The sequence below is a fragment of the Hyla sarda genome, chromosome 2, assembly GCF_029499605.1.
Source record: "Hyla sarda isolate aHylSar1 chromosome 2, aHylSar1.hap1, whole genome shotgun sequence".
Lineage (NCBI taxonomy): Eukaryota > Metazoa > Chordata > Amphibia > Anura > Hylidae > Hyla > Hyla sarda.
The window spans coordinates 383,592,026-383,604,271 of NC_079190.1; the positions used below are offsets into that span (position 1 = coordinate 383,592,026).

Sequence of the window (12,246 nt, forward strand, 5' to 3'; positions counted from 1 at the left end):
CACCCCGCCCCAGTGGCCACTTACAGTCCTTCGCCTTTCAGGACTGGGCACCGAGGACAGCTGTTTTTAAGAGGGGGAGTTTGTGGTGGCCCAGTACGGGAGTTGTACCCCCATACCCCTCCTGCCCTGTCTGGCAGCCTCCCTACAGTGACCCCTGGGCCTCCTCTACACCTGTTCCCTTGTGTGTGTATATATATATATATATGTATATATATATATATATATATATATAAATATATATATTTTTTTTATCTGTATTATATTGTATAATGCTTATAAAAGTTGTTATAGCTTTAAGAATTGTTAACATGTGATTACAAGTTGTCATGTGAGTGTAACCCAGTGAGGTATCAGTGACCATGTAATCTTAGGGTGACCTATGGGACCCCTCAGAGTCTATTTATTTATTTATTGCTTTTTTGCAACAAAATAGGAAGTCTCATTATCTCCCATCTATTGCAACCCCCAGGACAAGTAAATATTACCATTACCAGTGTACTATTAAAAGAGAATGTCCTCATATAGTCTTATTTTATTGTCCTTTCGGGTATGTGCTAGTTGCGGGCTGGAAGGTAAAGTCCCTGAGAAATGTACACAACATCTTTATATCAGTTCACCAGTTGGAGGGAATGTCCTGTACTCAATGGATTGCGCCATCCCATCAGATAGTCTATCAATATGCAAAATCATAGCAATACCTGTAGTTGATTCAGGGAATAAAGCTCATGGGATCATTTCAAGATATAACAGAACTTACTGTAATATACTATGTGATTCATGATGTATCTGTTAGAAACCAGGTGTCTTATACAGACAAATTAAAAGTTCCGATTTCTTAGATATTCTATTCCCGTAAGAACAATGTAATATGCAATAAAGTCCTGATAATCTTTGGTTTACTACAGGGCGAACATTTAGTAAACTATATACAAAGTGTATACCTTTTGTAAATATTTTCCATGGCTTTATTCACTTTGTTTAGAGCTGTATAGCATATTTGCAGACCAGAGCATACCTGTACTTTCAGGTAACTTTTCAGGATAAGCTTCTTTATTTCTATAGAGAAACACTATTTCTGACAATTATACAACTTATTATAACAGCAGCCATAGGGGATACAGATAAAATAAACACGGGAACTGGGGGGAATAAGGCTTTCCGAATTTGGTCACAGTCTGGGTCACAGTTGGCTGGAGTGTTTTCACGAGAATTCCCACAATCCTTAGGCTGGTGCAGTGAAAAGTAAGTTGCACTCAGATAATGGTGGTAGTATCTAGTATTCACCTGGAGCACTCTCTGCATGTTCTGACTGGTGGTGTTTAGGGTGTCTTTGAAAATAAAAATCTAGAAACACAAGGGTAGTTTGTAAAAGAATGATTTACAGGTTTTTTAACTGTTAGATGCTGGTAACACCTCATCATTCTCTCACAGTCACACAGTGTAGCTCAGAGGCAGGGACACTGGTAACAGTACTTAAAAAAAAAGAGCACTTTATATTTCATTCATGACTTTTGGCAAACATTTGATCAGGTTAGCATGATTGACAGGTTTCTCCCATATGCAAATAGTGAACTGAGCAAGGAAATCTGGAGGAAGCAGACCAGTGGACTCTTCTCCAAGTGCTGGTCTACAACACTGCAGTTTTTATACATAAAACATAGTTAATGTTAACAAGGTGTTACGCCGAGCGCTCCGGGTCCCTGCTCCTCCCCGGAGCGCTCACGGCGTCTCTCTCCCTGCAGCACCCCGGTCAGACCCGCTGACCGGGAGCGCTGCACTGACATTGCCGGCGGGGATGCGATTCGCATAGCGGGACGCGCCCGCTCGCGAATCGCATCCCAAGTCACTTACCCGTCCCGATCCCCGGCTGTCATGTGCTGGCGCGCGCGGCTGCACTCTCTAGGGCGCGCGCGCGCCAGCTCTCTGAGACTTAAAGGGCCAGTGCACCAATGATTGGTGCCTGGCCCAATTAGCCTGATTAGCTTCCACCTGCTCCCTGGCTATATCACCTCACTTCCCCTGCATTCCCTTGCCGGATCTTGTTGCCTTGTGCCAGTGAAAGCGTTTAGTGTTGTCCATGCCTGTGTTACCTAATCTCCTGCTATCCATATTGACTACGAACCTTGCCGCCTGCCCCGACCTTCTGCTACGTCTGACCTTGCCTCTGCCTAGTCCTTCTGTCCCACGCCTTCTCAGCAGTCAGCGAGATTAAGCCGTTGCTAGTGGATACGACCTGGTTGCTACCGCCGCAGCAAGACCATCCCGCTTTGCGGCGGGCTCTGGTGAACACCAGTAGCCACTTAGAACCGGTCCACCGGCACGGTCCACGCCAATCCCTCGCTGACACAGTGGATCCACAACCTGTAAGCCGAATCGTGACACAAGGGAGTCTGTTAAAGGGATACACCGCCTCTAGACACCTTATCCCCTATCCAAAGGATAGGGGATAAGATGTTTGATCAAGGGGGTCCTGCCGCTGGGACCCCCGCGATTTCTGTGCAGCACCCAGCATTTGTCTAGAACTCTGGGTGCAGGCGGCGGGGTCATGATGTCACGGCCACGCTGCTTGTGACGTCACGCCATGCCCCCTCAATAAGTCTATGAATGTCCCATAGACTGGCATTTAGGGGGCGTGACCTGACTTCACGAGGGGGCTTGGCTGTGATGTCACAGCTCCAAACGTTGGAAACCAAATGTTCCAAACGCTGGGGCAGTGGAGTACCCCTTTAAGTTTTCATTCTGCCTGTGATTAGTTCATTGTCCCACTAGGATCCCTACAGGACCTGTGGTTGGATGCCATACAATGAGTGTTCTATGCATTTGTGCTGTGTCATACTGTTTGTACCATGTTTTTACTGTAACTCCATTTGTACCAGATATGGTTAGGAGCTAGAAAGTTAACACATGCATAAACATAGACTTACCGAAGACCCTTCAGAAGGAAGGGAGAAGCTTGCTCTAAGCCTTCCACTGGGGGAGAAATCATGTTCAACATTTCAGAGTCATCATGAGAGACAAGTTGATGTCTTATTCTGCTGCTGAGCTATAGTAGGAGCCTACTTCAGGGAAAAAGACAAAGGGATAAGCAACAAAGATCACGAGCTAGAGCTAAGAGTGCAATCCACAGATAGCCCACTATACACCATGTCTCCTCATGCTGCAGCCACTACCTGTCTGGTTTACCATTTAAGAGACTGTGGAAGAATCTGGTTTCAGTACAGAATATGACCTGTTTAAGATATCCCATAGTTTAGCTTTTTGTTTCTAACTATTAAAGGCACCCCAGACTCTATACTGAGTGTTCCCCATGGAAACTACAACCACCATCTACAGTGAAGCCCACTCAACACTGTGTCAGCCTAGAAAATGTGGGATGCCCCTGTGGAAGACCTTGAGCCATTGACCAGTGTGACACAGGCCATGACCAGTGGAGGACTACTAATCCAGCCATCCCATAGGCGTCCTTCCCTGCTGTACCATATGTGTGTACTTTGAGTTACCACATTAGGGTCTCAATATTCTACTGGCAGGCCCACTTTAAAGGGGTACTCCGCCCCTAAACATCTTATTCCCTATCCAAAGGATAGGGGATAAGAAGCCTGATCTTAGGGGTCTGGCGCTGGGATTCCTTGCGATCTCTGGCACTGCTCTCCAGTCATCTGGTGCACGAAGTGAAAACAGCCGTCTGTCCCCTCCATTCATGTCTGTGGGAGGAGGCGTGACGGCTATGTACTAGACATGAATAGAGGGGGCATGGCGTGATGTCATGAACATGGAAGTTCCAAGCTTCCGTGTTCAGAACGCTGCCGTGCCAGCCCGGAGATAGCGGGGAGTCCAAGTGGCTGAACCCATCATGATCAAACATCTTATGCCCTGTCCTTTGAATTTCTAGAGAATACCTTTTACGTTCAAAATTGTCTCAGTCCATAAAGAAGTCTAAAACTTTTCTTTTCTATCTAAAATGGCAGATATCGGGGAAAAGAGGGATAAGACCAACACGGCAGCTGCTTTTGTCCCTCTTGGGCAGAAAACACATGCCCCCAAACTGTTATGGCTCCTTAGACCATTTCTCACGTTTCCCACTCCCCATACGTGTTTTGTGTCTAGTTCATAACACCCAATTTGTTAATTACTATAATATGCAACAGACAAATAAAATAAAAACCGCAAATCAAATTTTTGTTTGCAGGAAAACAGATAAAATATTCACATGAATCCATCTGTATAGCAATTATTATTATATTTTTTTTTTTTGGTTACTGTGACTATACTGCATGCGGTATGTAAAGATGTAATTACAGATACATCAAAGACCGCAGAGCGTCATCTAATGGAACATAATGATTTTATGGCTAATTAACAAAACCATCTGTTTAGAGGAATTCAACCCCGGAGGCATGAAGAGAACAAACTAGGGGGCTAACTACTATGAAACACCACGATGAGTCCAGAGGTGGAGAATTGTATGACATTATCCCGCAGAATGGCCTCCCGACCAGTAATACTGTATGCATTATGGCAGTGCTTCCCAATCAGTGTGCCTCCAGCTGTTGCAAAACTACAACTCCCAGCATGCCCAGACAGCCGTTGGCTGTCCGGCATGCTGGGAGTTGTAGTTTTTCAACAGCTGGAGGCACACTGGTTAGGAAACACTGTATTATGGTCTTAAGGTTGACATAAAAGCTATCCTGTGGTTCACAGTACTTAGTGATAACTAATGCTTGCACAATTCCTATGATTCTCCAGCAGATGGCATATAGTATCTGTCTTAATAAGAAAAGTCAGAAATCTTGCTTTTGCGCTAGAAAAACTGAAGGAGGGAAGCCCAGGCATCTTGGCAACTAAGTAGAAAAGTAAACAGGACCCTGCAAAGTGCCCAGAACTCCTCCCGTAATACTTCAGAGTTATCTGTGAGAACTAAAATGAAATCTGCAAATGTCAGATATTTCAAATACTTCGGTCATGGCAAGAGGCAAAATCTGCAGCAGGGCCCCATGTGCCATTATAATACTGGCCTCTTATGGGACACTTATGTGCTTTGCGGCCCCTTTAGGCACCAGGGCCCCAGTGTGACTGCTGCCCCTATAGCTACGCCCCTGGTCCTGGCACATAAAAACAAAGTTTTCCCTGAAATGATTAAATGGTTCATATACAGTGGTCCCTCAAGTTACAATATTAATTGGTTCTGGGACGACCATTGTATGTTGAAACCATTGTATGTTGAGGCCATAACTCTATGGAAACCTGGTAATTGGTTCTAAAGACACCAAAATGTCATCCAAAAAATTGGAAAAAGTGAGGATTAAAGGGAAAATAAGTAGATAACTAATAAAGATATAGCAAGTCCTTACATATAAAAGTAAGAAAGATCTGCTGGGAGCTGTAAATCACTGTCTATGTCAGTATTTCCCTAGCAGGAAGCCTCCAGCTGTTGCAAAACTACAACTCCCAGCATGCCCGGACATGCTGGGAGTTGTAGTTTTGCAACCGCTGGGGGCACCCTGCTTGGGAAGCACTGGTCTATGTAGAAGACAGGAGCTTCTTCGGGGTCCTGTACAGTACACGCAATGTCCTTAAAAAGTAACATGGAGCCACCCTCACCTGTTGTCCAAAGGAGAAGCTACTCCTGGCCCAAAGAGTAGTACAGAACATGTAATGCCTCCCTGTACTGTAGGGGGCGCTACCAGACACCAGCCAGTGCATACGCTTCAGTAATTCAGGAGTTTTACCAGTGAATTCCCATTCTGATTGGTCGGTTCATTGACACGTTTCACAGATCTGGACTGTCCATAACATTGTATGTTGAGTCTGGTTTCAACTTACAATGATCCAGAAAAGACCATTGTATGTTGAAACTATTGTATGTTGAGGCCATTGCGGTTGATTCCTTCTATCCTGTTCTCAACTCGGATACTTTATGTGCATATACCTTTTATTTGAATTGTTTTTAACACTTACCCCTTTTTTCTTCTTTCCGTCTCCAGATCATTGACAGATTCTTCCATTACTCCCATATGTACTACAAGTTCCATTATTAATGTATACCTAGGATCTTTGGGAATTGTGTTCTTATATTTGGAAACTGGATTACCAGGGTTGGATCATGATGATTTTCCACTGGATCTATTGTTTGGACATTCTATTAATGTAGTACCTTTTATCTTGTGGGCGCTCACTCATCAGCTGGTATATTTGGCGGTATATTATTGCTACTAGGGTTTGTTGCAATTTGGCACTCTATGCACTTTATCCGTGCATTTAAACTCTAATTATTTAACCCCCCTTTTTTTGCACGTTGGCATGTATTTTTTCGATCAACATAATTCTCAATGTCACCATCACTTACAATGTTGTGTACACATATGTAGTCTTTGACATTTTCTCCAACAAGAAAAGTTTACTTTAGGCACTATGTCTGCACATTTTGGTAACGTATTAAATCTCCTTTTTCTCACTTGTGTTCACTTTTTATTCACGTGTGTTCACTCCTCAAGCATGCTCACTTGCGATTTAGCACGTTCCACTTCATAACTTCCTCACCATTTTATTATTTTTTATTTCATTTTTATCATTATTTAACGTATGCCTTTAGTGGCTGCACCATGCAGGCTGAGAACTGGCCATTCTCACCCTGTGTCTTGCATGATTGCATTGTAGCTTACTTTTATTATGTATTTATTCTTTCACATGGTTTTACATGTATACATGTATGTGTACATATATATGTATATATGTGTATATTTTAATACATACCTGCACAGGTCAATTCACATTTCCCCATTGTTTGACAACCCCCCTTTTTTTACACTTCATTCACATTCATTCACACATTATTCATTTATTATTATAATTTTTTATTTTATTTTTTCTTCCGCCCCATACACACAATGCGTTTTGTTGTATTCCATGGTGCGACTGTCGGTGGTGGGATTTTTTTCCTACCGCCGATTGCCCGCACCGTGGATATGGCTTCTATATACACTTAACTACGCCCTGCGATATCATACTATATTGGGATGTCCGTGATGCAGGTATTATCTCTCATGACAACCAGGTGTTCTTTAGCACTTTTGAGTAATACTTACCTTTCAAGCACGGGGTGACTCCAATAGGAGGCTCAGTCTACGACCACGCCCCCGGGGTGGTTACTATTTCCCCTCCCCTCCCGTATTTTGGTCGCTGAGTTACAGAGGCCTACGTGGTGCCGGGTTTTCTGTCCCTGCACCAAGTGGGTTTTGTTTACATCAGCCTCCATACACGTGGAACGCCGATACCACGTGGTTATACTCATGACCATTGATTGGGGGTTTTTCTGATTGGCCTTACCATCTTAGAATTGAGTCCGCTCTTTTGTTAATTTGCAGGCTCACACGTTGCGCCTATTAATGGATATGCGATGTGTGAGTCCGACATGAGGGTGTATCCTTAATACGCCCATTATTGGTCAGCCCTGCTGTGTTCCTCCTACTGGGCGCACCCGGGCCCCCGCAGGTGCACGTTTCCATGAGTCTCTATAAGACTTCCGGTATACACATATCATCTATCAGTGACGCTGTAGTCACAAGGTAAATGGCCTGGGTTATGATTGGATCGCAATGTATATTTAAGATGGGACGGACTATCACTGACCACACCCCCGGAAGAAGCCTCCGTGGCGAAACGTCGGGTTTTGGCGGTGTGGTTTTGCTCCTCTGTACCACTTGGTAATTATGAAATGCACTTTGTTCTGATTTCATGTTGTTCATTTGTTGTACTATTTGCAACATAGCAGCACCTTAATTATTCATACTTTTGCTATGCACTTTATTATTTATGTATTGTTATACTAATACAATACAGTTGAGTGAGCGCCCACCTCCATATTTTCAGTGTCCTGTCTGTGTCTCCTTTTATGTCTTCCATATTTGGTGAATTATGGTGTTCATTTGCAATATGTATGTTTTATGAATTTATTTTTTTTTCTCAATAAAACTTTATTAATTGTTTATCTTTACACGCTGCTTCTCTGTGGTTTTTTACATTGTAAGTTGAGGGATCACTGTATCAGTAAAATATCCTAATGGTTTGTATACAGCCATCATAGTCCATGGTAATAAGCATTATGACAGAAAACAGGTAACAAAGGAGAGCCGTGTATGCATGATCTTTAGTTTAACACTTGAGTGTCTGTTCCTGGCAGCCCTTAGGGCAGTTGTTAGGGCCCCAGTCTGTATGACAATTCATCAGAATCCCGCAGGGCATTGATAGGGTGATCAATATCTCAGGGGATATGGTTGTTATTGACTGTGGCATCTGAGGGGTAAAAAGCTTTGATTGGCAATCACAGACGTTAGAACAGGAGCTTGGGTGTCGTAAGTCACCCAGGTACCCGCTCCACCTGACAAAAGACAACTGTGAAAAGCTTATTCCACTGCTGTGAAGGTGCATGCAGCAGTTTAAAGCAATAATTTATTGATCTGGGAGTTGCATAAACTGCCTGACTTTCAGTGCTATGCTGGATACTTAACTGCAGGACGGCGAAAGCAAATTTCCGCAAATGTTCGCGAACGGGCAGGGACTCTTTCTGGCCACAATAGTGATGGAAAAGTTGTTTCAAGGGGACTAACACCTGGACTGTGGCATGCCGGAGGGGGATCCATGGCAAAACTCCCATGGAAAATTACATAGTTGATGCAGAGTCTGGTTTTAATCCATAAAGGGCATAAATCACCTAACATTCCTAAATTGATTGGAATAACGTGCTTTAAAACATCAGGTATGATGTTGTATCGATCAGGTAGTGTAAGGGTTACGACCGCTTCGCAGTGACAGACCAAACTTCCCGTTTAACGCACCGCAAACAACCGTAAACAGTCCATTTATACAACCGCAAACTCCCCATTTGCACAAGGTTGGATACCAAGCTAGCCATGTCCCGTTCCTTGTCCTTACTGATGTCATTGAAGGTCTCTTCCTCCACCCAGCCACGTGCAACACCAAGGGTCCCCGAAAGGTGACAACAAGCCCCCTGGGACGACTGCTGTGTTTGGTCTTACACCTCCACAAAGCCACCTTCCTCCTCTGACTCCTCTTCTTCAGACTCCTCTCTCTGCATTTCCTCTCTCTGCGTTATTATAAGGTGTGTTAAGTAGTACTATTCCTATCAGTTTAATCCCTGTTACGTCCCCTATCAGGGGTCGTGTATATGGCATCGATTTTAGGAACAGGGAGAGGGTTTCATGGCAGGGTGCTTGCAATGCCAATGCAATCAAGCAATCTCACCGGCTGGTGAACTCGCGGATGGCAAGGTTTGTGCGCTCAAAAGGTGGTGTGGTTGTTCACCACCGGGAGCTGGAAAAAGATGCTTGGTCGGTCCTCCTACTTCAAATTTGCGGCACTTCACGTGCAATCTAATGTGCCACCAGATAGGTGTGGTGTGTTAAGTAGTACTATTCTTATCAGTTTAATCCCTGTTATGTCCCCTATCAGGGGACGTGTATATGGCATTGATTTTAGGAACAGGGAGAGGGTTTCATGGCAGGGTGCTTGCAATGCCAATGCAATCAAGCAATCTCACCGGCTGGTGAACTCGCGGATGGCAAGGTTTGTGCGCTCAAAAGGTGGTGTGGTTGTTCGCCACCGGGAGCTTGAAGGGGACAACAGGCGTTTTATGATCCCAGACGGGGTCGACCTGAACGATATTGGCCTGGACATATTTTTGTCTGGCCTTCAGGATGGCCTAGAACAGGCACTTTTCCTCCTTAGTGATGGTTGGAGCACCGTGTAGGTGTACACAGGCTCCTCGGTGGCCTGGTAAGAGAGGAGTTGGAGGAAAAGGTACCGAGGGCACATATGCCCGCCAGGAGTCTGGCGGTCAGCATACTGCCTTGATAAGAGTTTCTGGTTTATGTTGAGGTAAAAGCTGATGTTAAATGTTAACTGCCGTGCAGTTTTATATGGTTATGTTGTTTACATAAAATAAATTTTAGCTGTGACCACTACCCAGCCCAGTTAAAATGGAGAATTGAGTCTGTCGTTTTTGGGGGGAAAGGGGGAGCGGGCTCTTGGTACATAAGGGGAAGTGTGTTCTATGCAGTCAAATGTACACTACTGTTACACCAGATATGAGTTGCACTGGTGTGACACTATGCCCTGGCAGGCCCTGAAATGCACACATGTGAAGGAAACTGCTATTATTTCACAGTCAAAAAAGTGTTTTTTTTTTTTTATGCAAGCTATTGTGACACCAGATATGAGTGGTGGCACTGGGCAAGTGGGCACAGTATACGCTGTGAGCCTGAAACACACACTGGCAGGCAGGCAACTGCAATTAGATTACACAGGAAAAAAATTTAAAAAAAGCAGACTGATGTTCTAGCCCTAAAAAGGGCTTTTTGGGGAGCTGCCCTTACAGCAGAGATCAGATGAGTCCTTCAGGACTGTAGTGGACACCGACTACACTAGCCTAGATATCGATTTCCCTATTAAATCAGCAGCAGCTACACTGTCCCTCCTCTCACTAAGAATGCAGCTTCAGAATGAATCTAAAATGGATGCCGTCCAGGAGGTGGGAGGGTCTGGGAGGGAGGGTCTACTGCTAATAGGCTGGAATGTGTCTGCTGACTGTGAGGTACAGGGTCAAAGTTTACTCAATGATGATGAATAATGGGCGGATCGAACATCGCATATGTTCGCCCGCTGCGGCGAACGTGAACAAGCTATTTTCGCCGGGAACTATTCGCCGGCGAACTATTCGGGACATCACTACTACAGGGGCTGTAAAGTTAGTGTAGATCCTAATATAGTGTCTGTACCTGTGTTTAATGGCTGGTCTCACAATTCTTATGTGATCTTTGCCCTGGTGTTCATTTTTAACAGCATAAAAATAAGTGTTGTCTCTTTTCCCAGGTTGCAGAGCAAGACATTACATTGCTAGTCAGGTGTTGAAAGGGAACCTGTCTGTGCTTCAATGAGTGGCGCAACCGCTGGGTGGAAGGGAGATCAGTCTCCACAGCTGTAGAGACTTGTAGTTTTAAGCTGGCACAGCATGCAAGGTAGCTCAGCTGTGCTGCAGTGGGTGTGGTACTGATGTATGGGAGGGAGAAACGTGACCTCACACTAAGAAACAAGAGATTCTGGGACTGGAGGGAGGAAACTCCAACAGGAAATAGACATTTCACAAAAAACAAGCCCTCATGTAGGTCTGTAGGTGGAAAACAGAAAGTGCTATAGCTATTTGAAGGCAAGGAGCAAAAAACGAAAGTGCAAAAATGAAAAAATAAATGTCCTTAAGAGTTTAAAGTCAAAAGGAGTTATGCAAATTGGATTAACATTTTCAGCTTTCCAACCACTGTCAGCCTCCCAAAGCAAGCCAGAGGGAGCAAGGGAACATTCAAACTCCAAATAGGTATGAGTCCCAGAGATGAGACCAACATTTAGGTGATATTTATGACATATCCTGTCACTATGCCATAAATGTCTCAGATGGGAATATCTTTTCAAAAAAGTTAATTTGCCCAATGGCATTTCTGAGAGTCTTCAGCTTTAGACAACTAGTTAGCACTCTGCACTGTCCAATAAATGTTTAAATATTGAATACAATAATAAATAAGTAGATTTAATTGAATCATGTTTTTGGTCTGAGAACATGGCACGGCTGGCTTTGGCACAGGTAATCCAGTATTAATAGAAAGAGTGAGACAGGTACTTACAATCTAGATAATGTGGGCAAACCTGCTCAAGGATAGGCACAAAGTTCTTTGTAGGCCTCAAATAATTCCTTGTGGTGTCAAGGAAAGCCTAGCTTAGGAGGACACCGTCTGACCTACCAACAAGCACATGTCCACCGTGGCTGCGGTAGGCTGACATAAAAGACATGTACAACATTATAAGGTTTTCATAAAAGGCTTTCTTTTCTTTACTCACTGTAGCCTTCCCACTTTACACAAGCGATTTGCATTGAGTTGTTATTGATATACTTTTAAATTATGCTACTAGCACTACAGCAGGACTTTGCACATTATCTGTATAAGTGGGTGACAAGCCACATTTCCCATTGATCTACAAGTAGCCCATCAGCCCACATACAGATCAATGCTCCCAACCCATTTGGAATTTTTCAGATCAGAATAGAAACCAGGACCTGGTAAGAAAAGGTGGTAAACCAGTATTTGTTTTATTGACGAAAAGTCTAGTGACTACCATCTGATTTACAAGGTATTTTTCTGTCCTTCAGATTAGGAAACTTGATTGTAAAGCAGCTAGAGG

General features: G+C 43.9%; 1 long non-coding RNA gene across 1 annotated transcript in view; it reads right to left on the reverse strand.

Annotated features, from left to right (window-relative positions):
- Window positions 1–1,034: 1,034 nt before the first annotated feature.
- Window positions 1,035–12,246, reverse strand: part of LOC130356688 (uncharacterized) — a 214,754-nt gene continuing 203,542 nt past the window's right edge. The window contains exons 4-5 of the long non-coding RNA XR_008888964.1: window positions 2,925–3,056; window positions 1,035–1,344 (exon numbers count right to left, since the gene is read on the reverse strand). This is a non-coding gene — a long non-coding RNA (uncharacterized LOC130356688). The remainder of the gene's footprint in view (window positions 1,345–2,924; window positions 3,057–12,246) is intronic.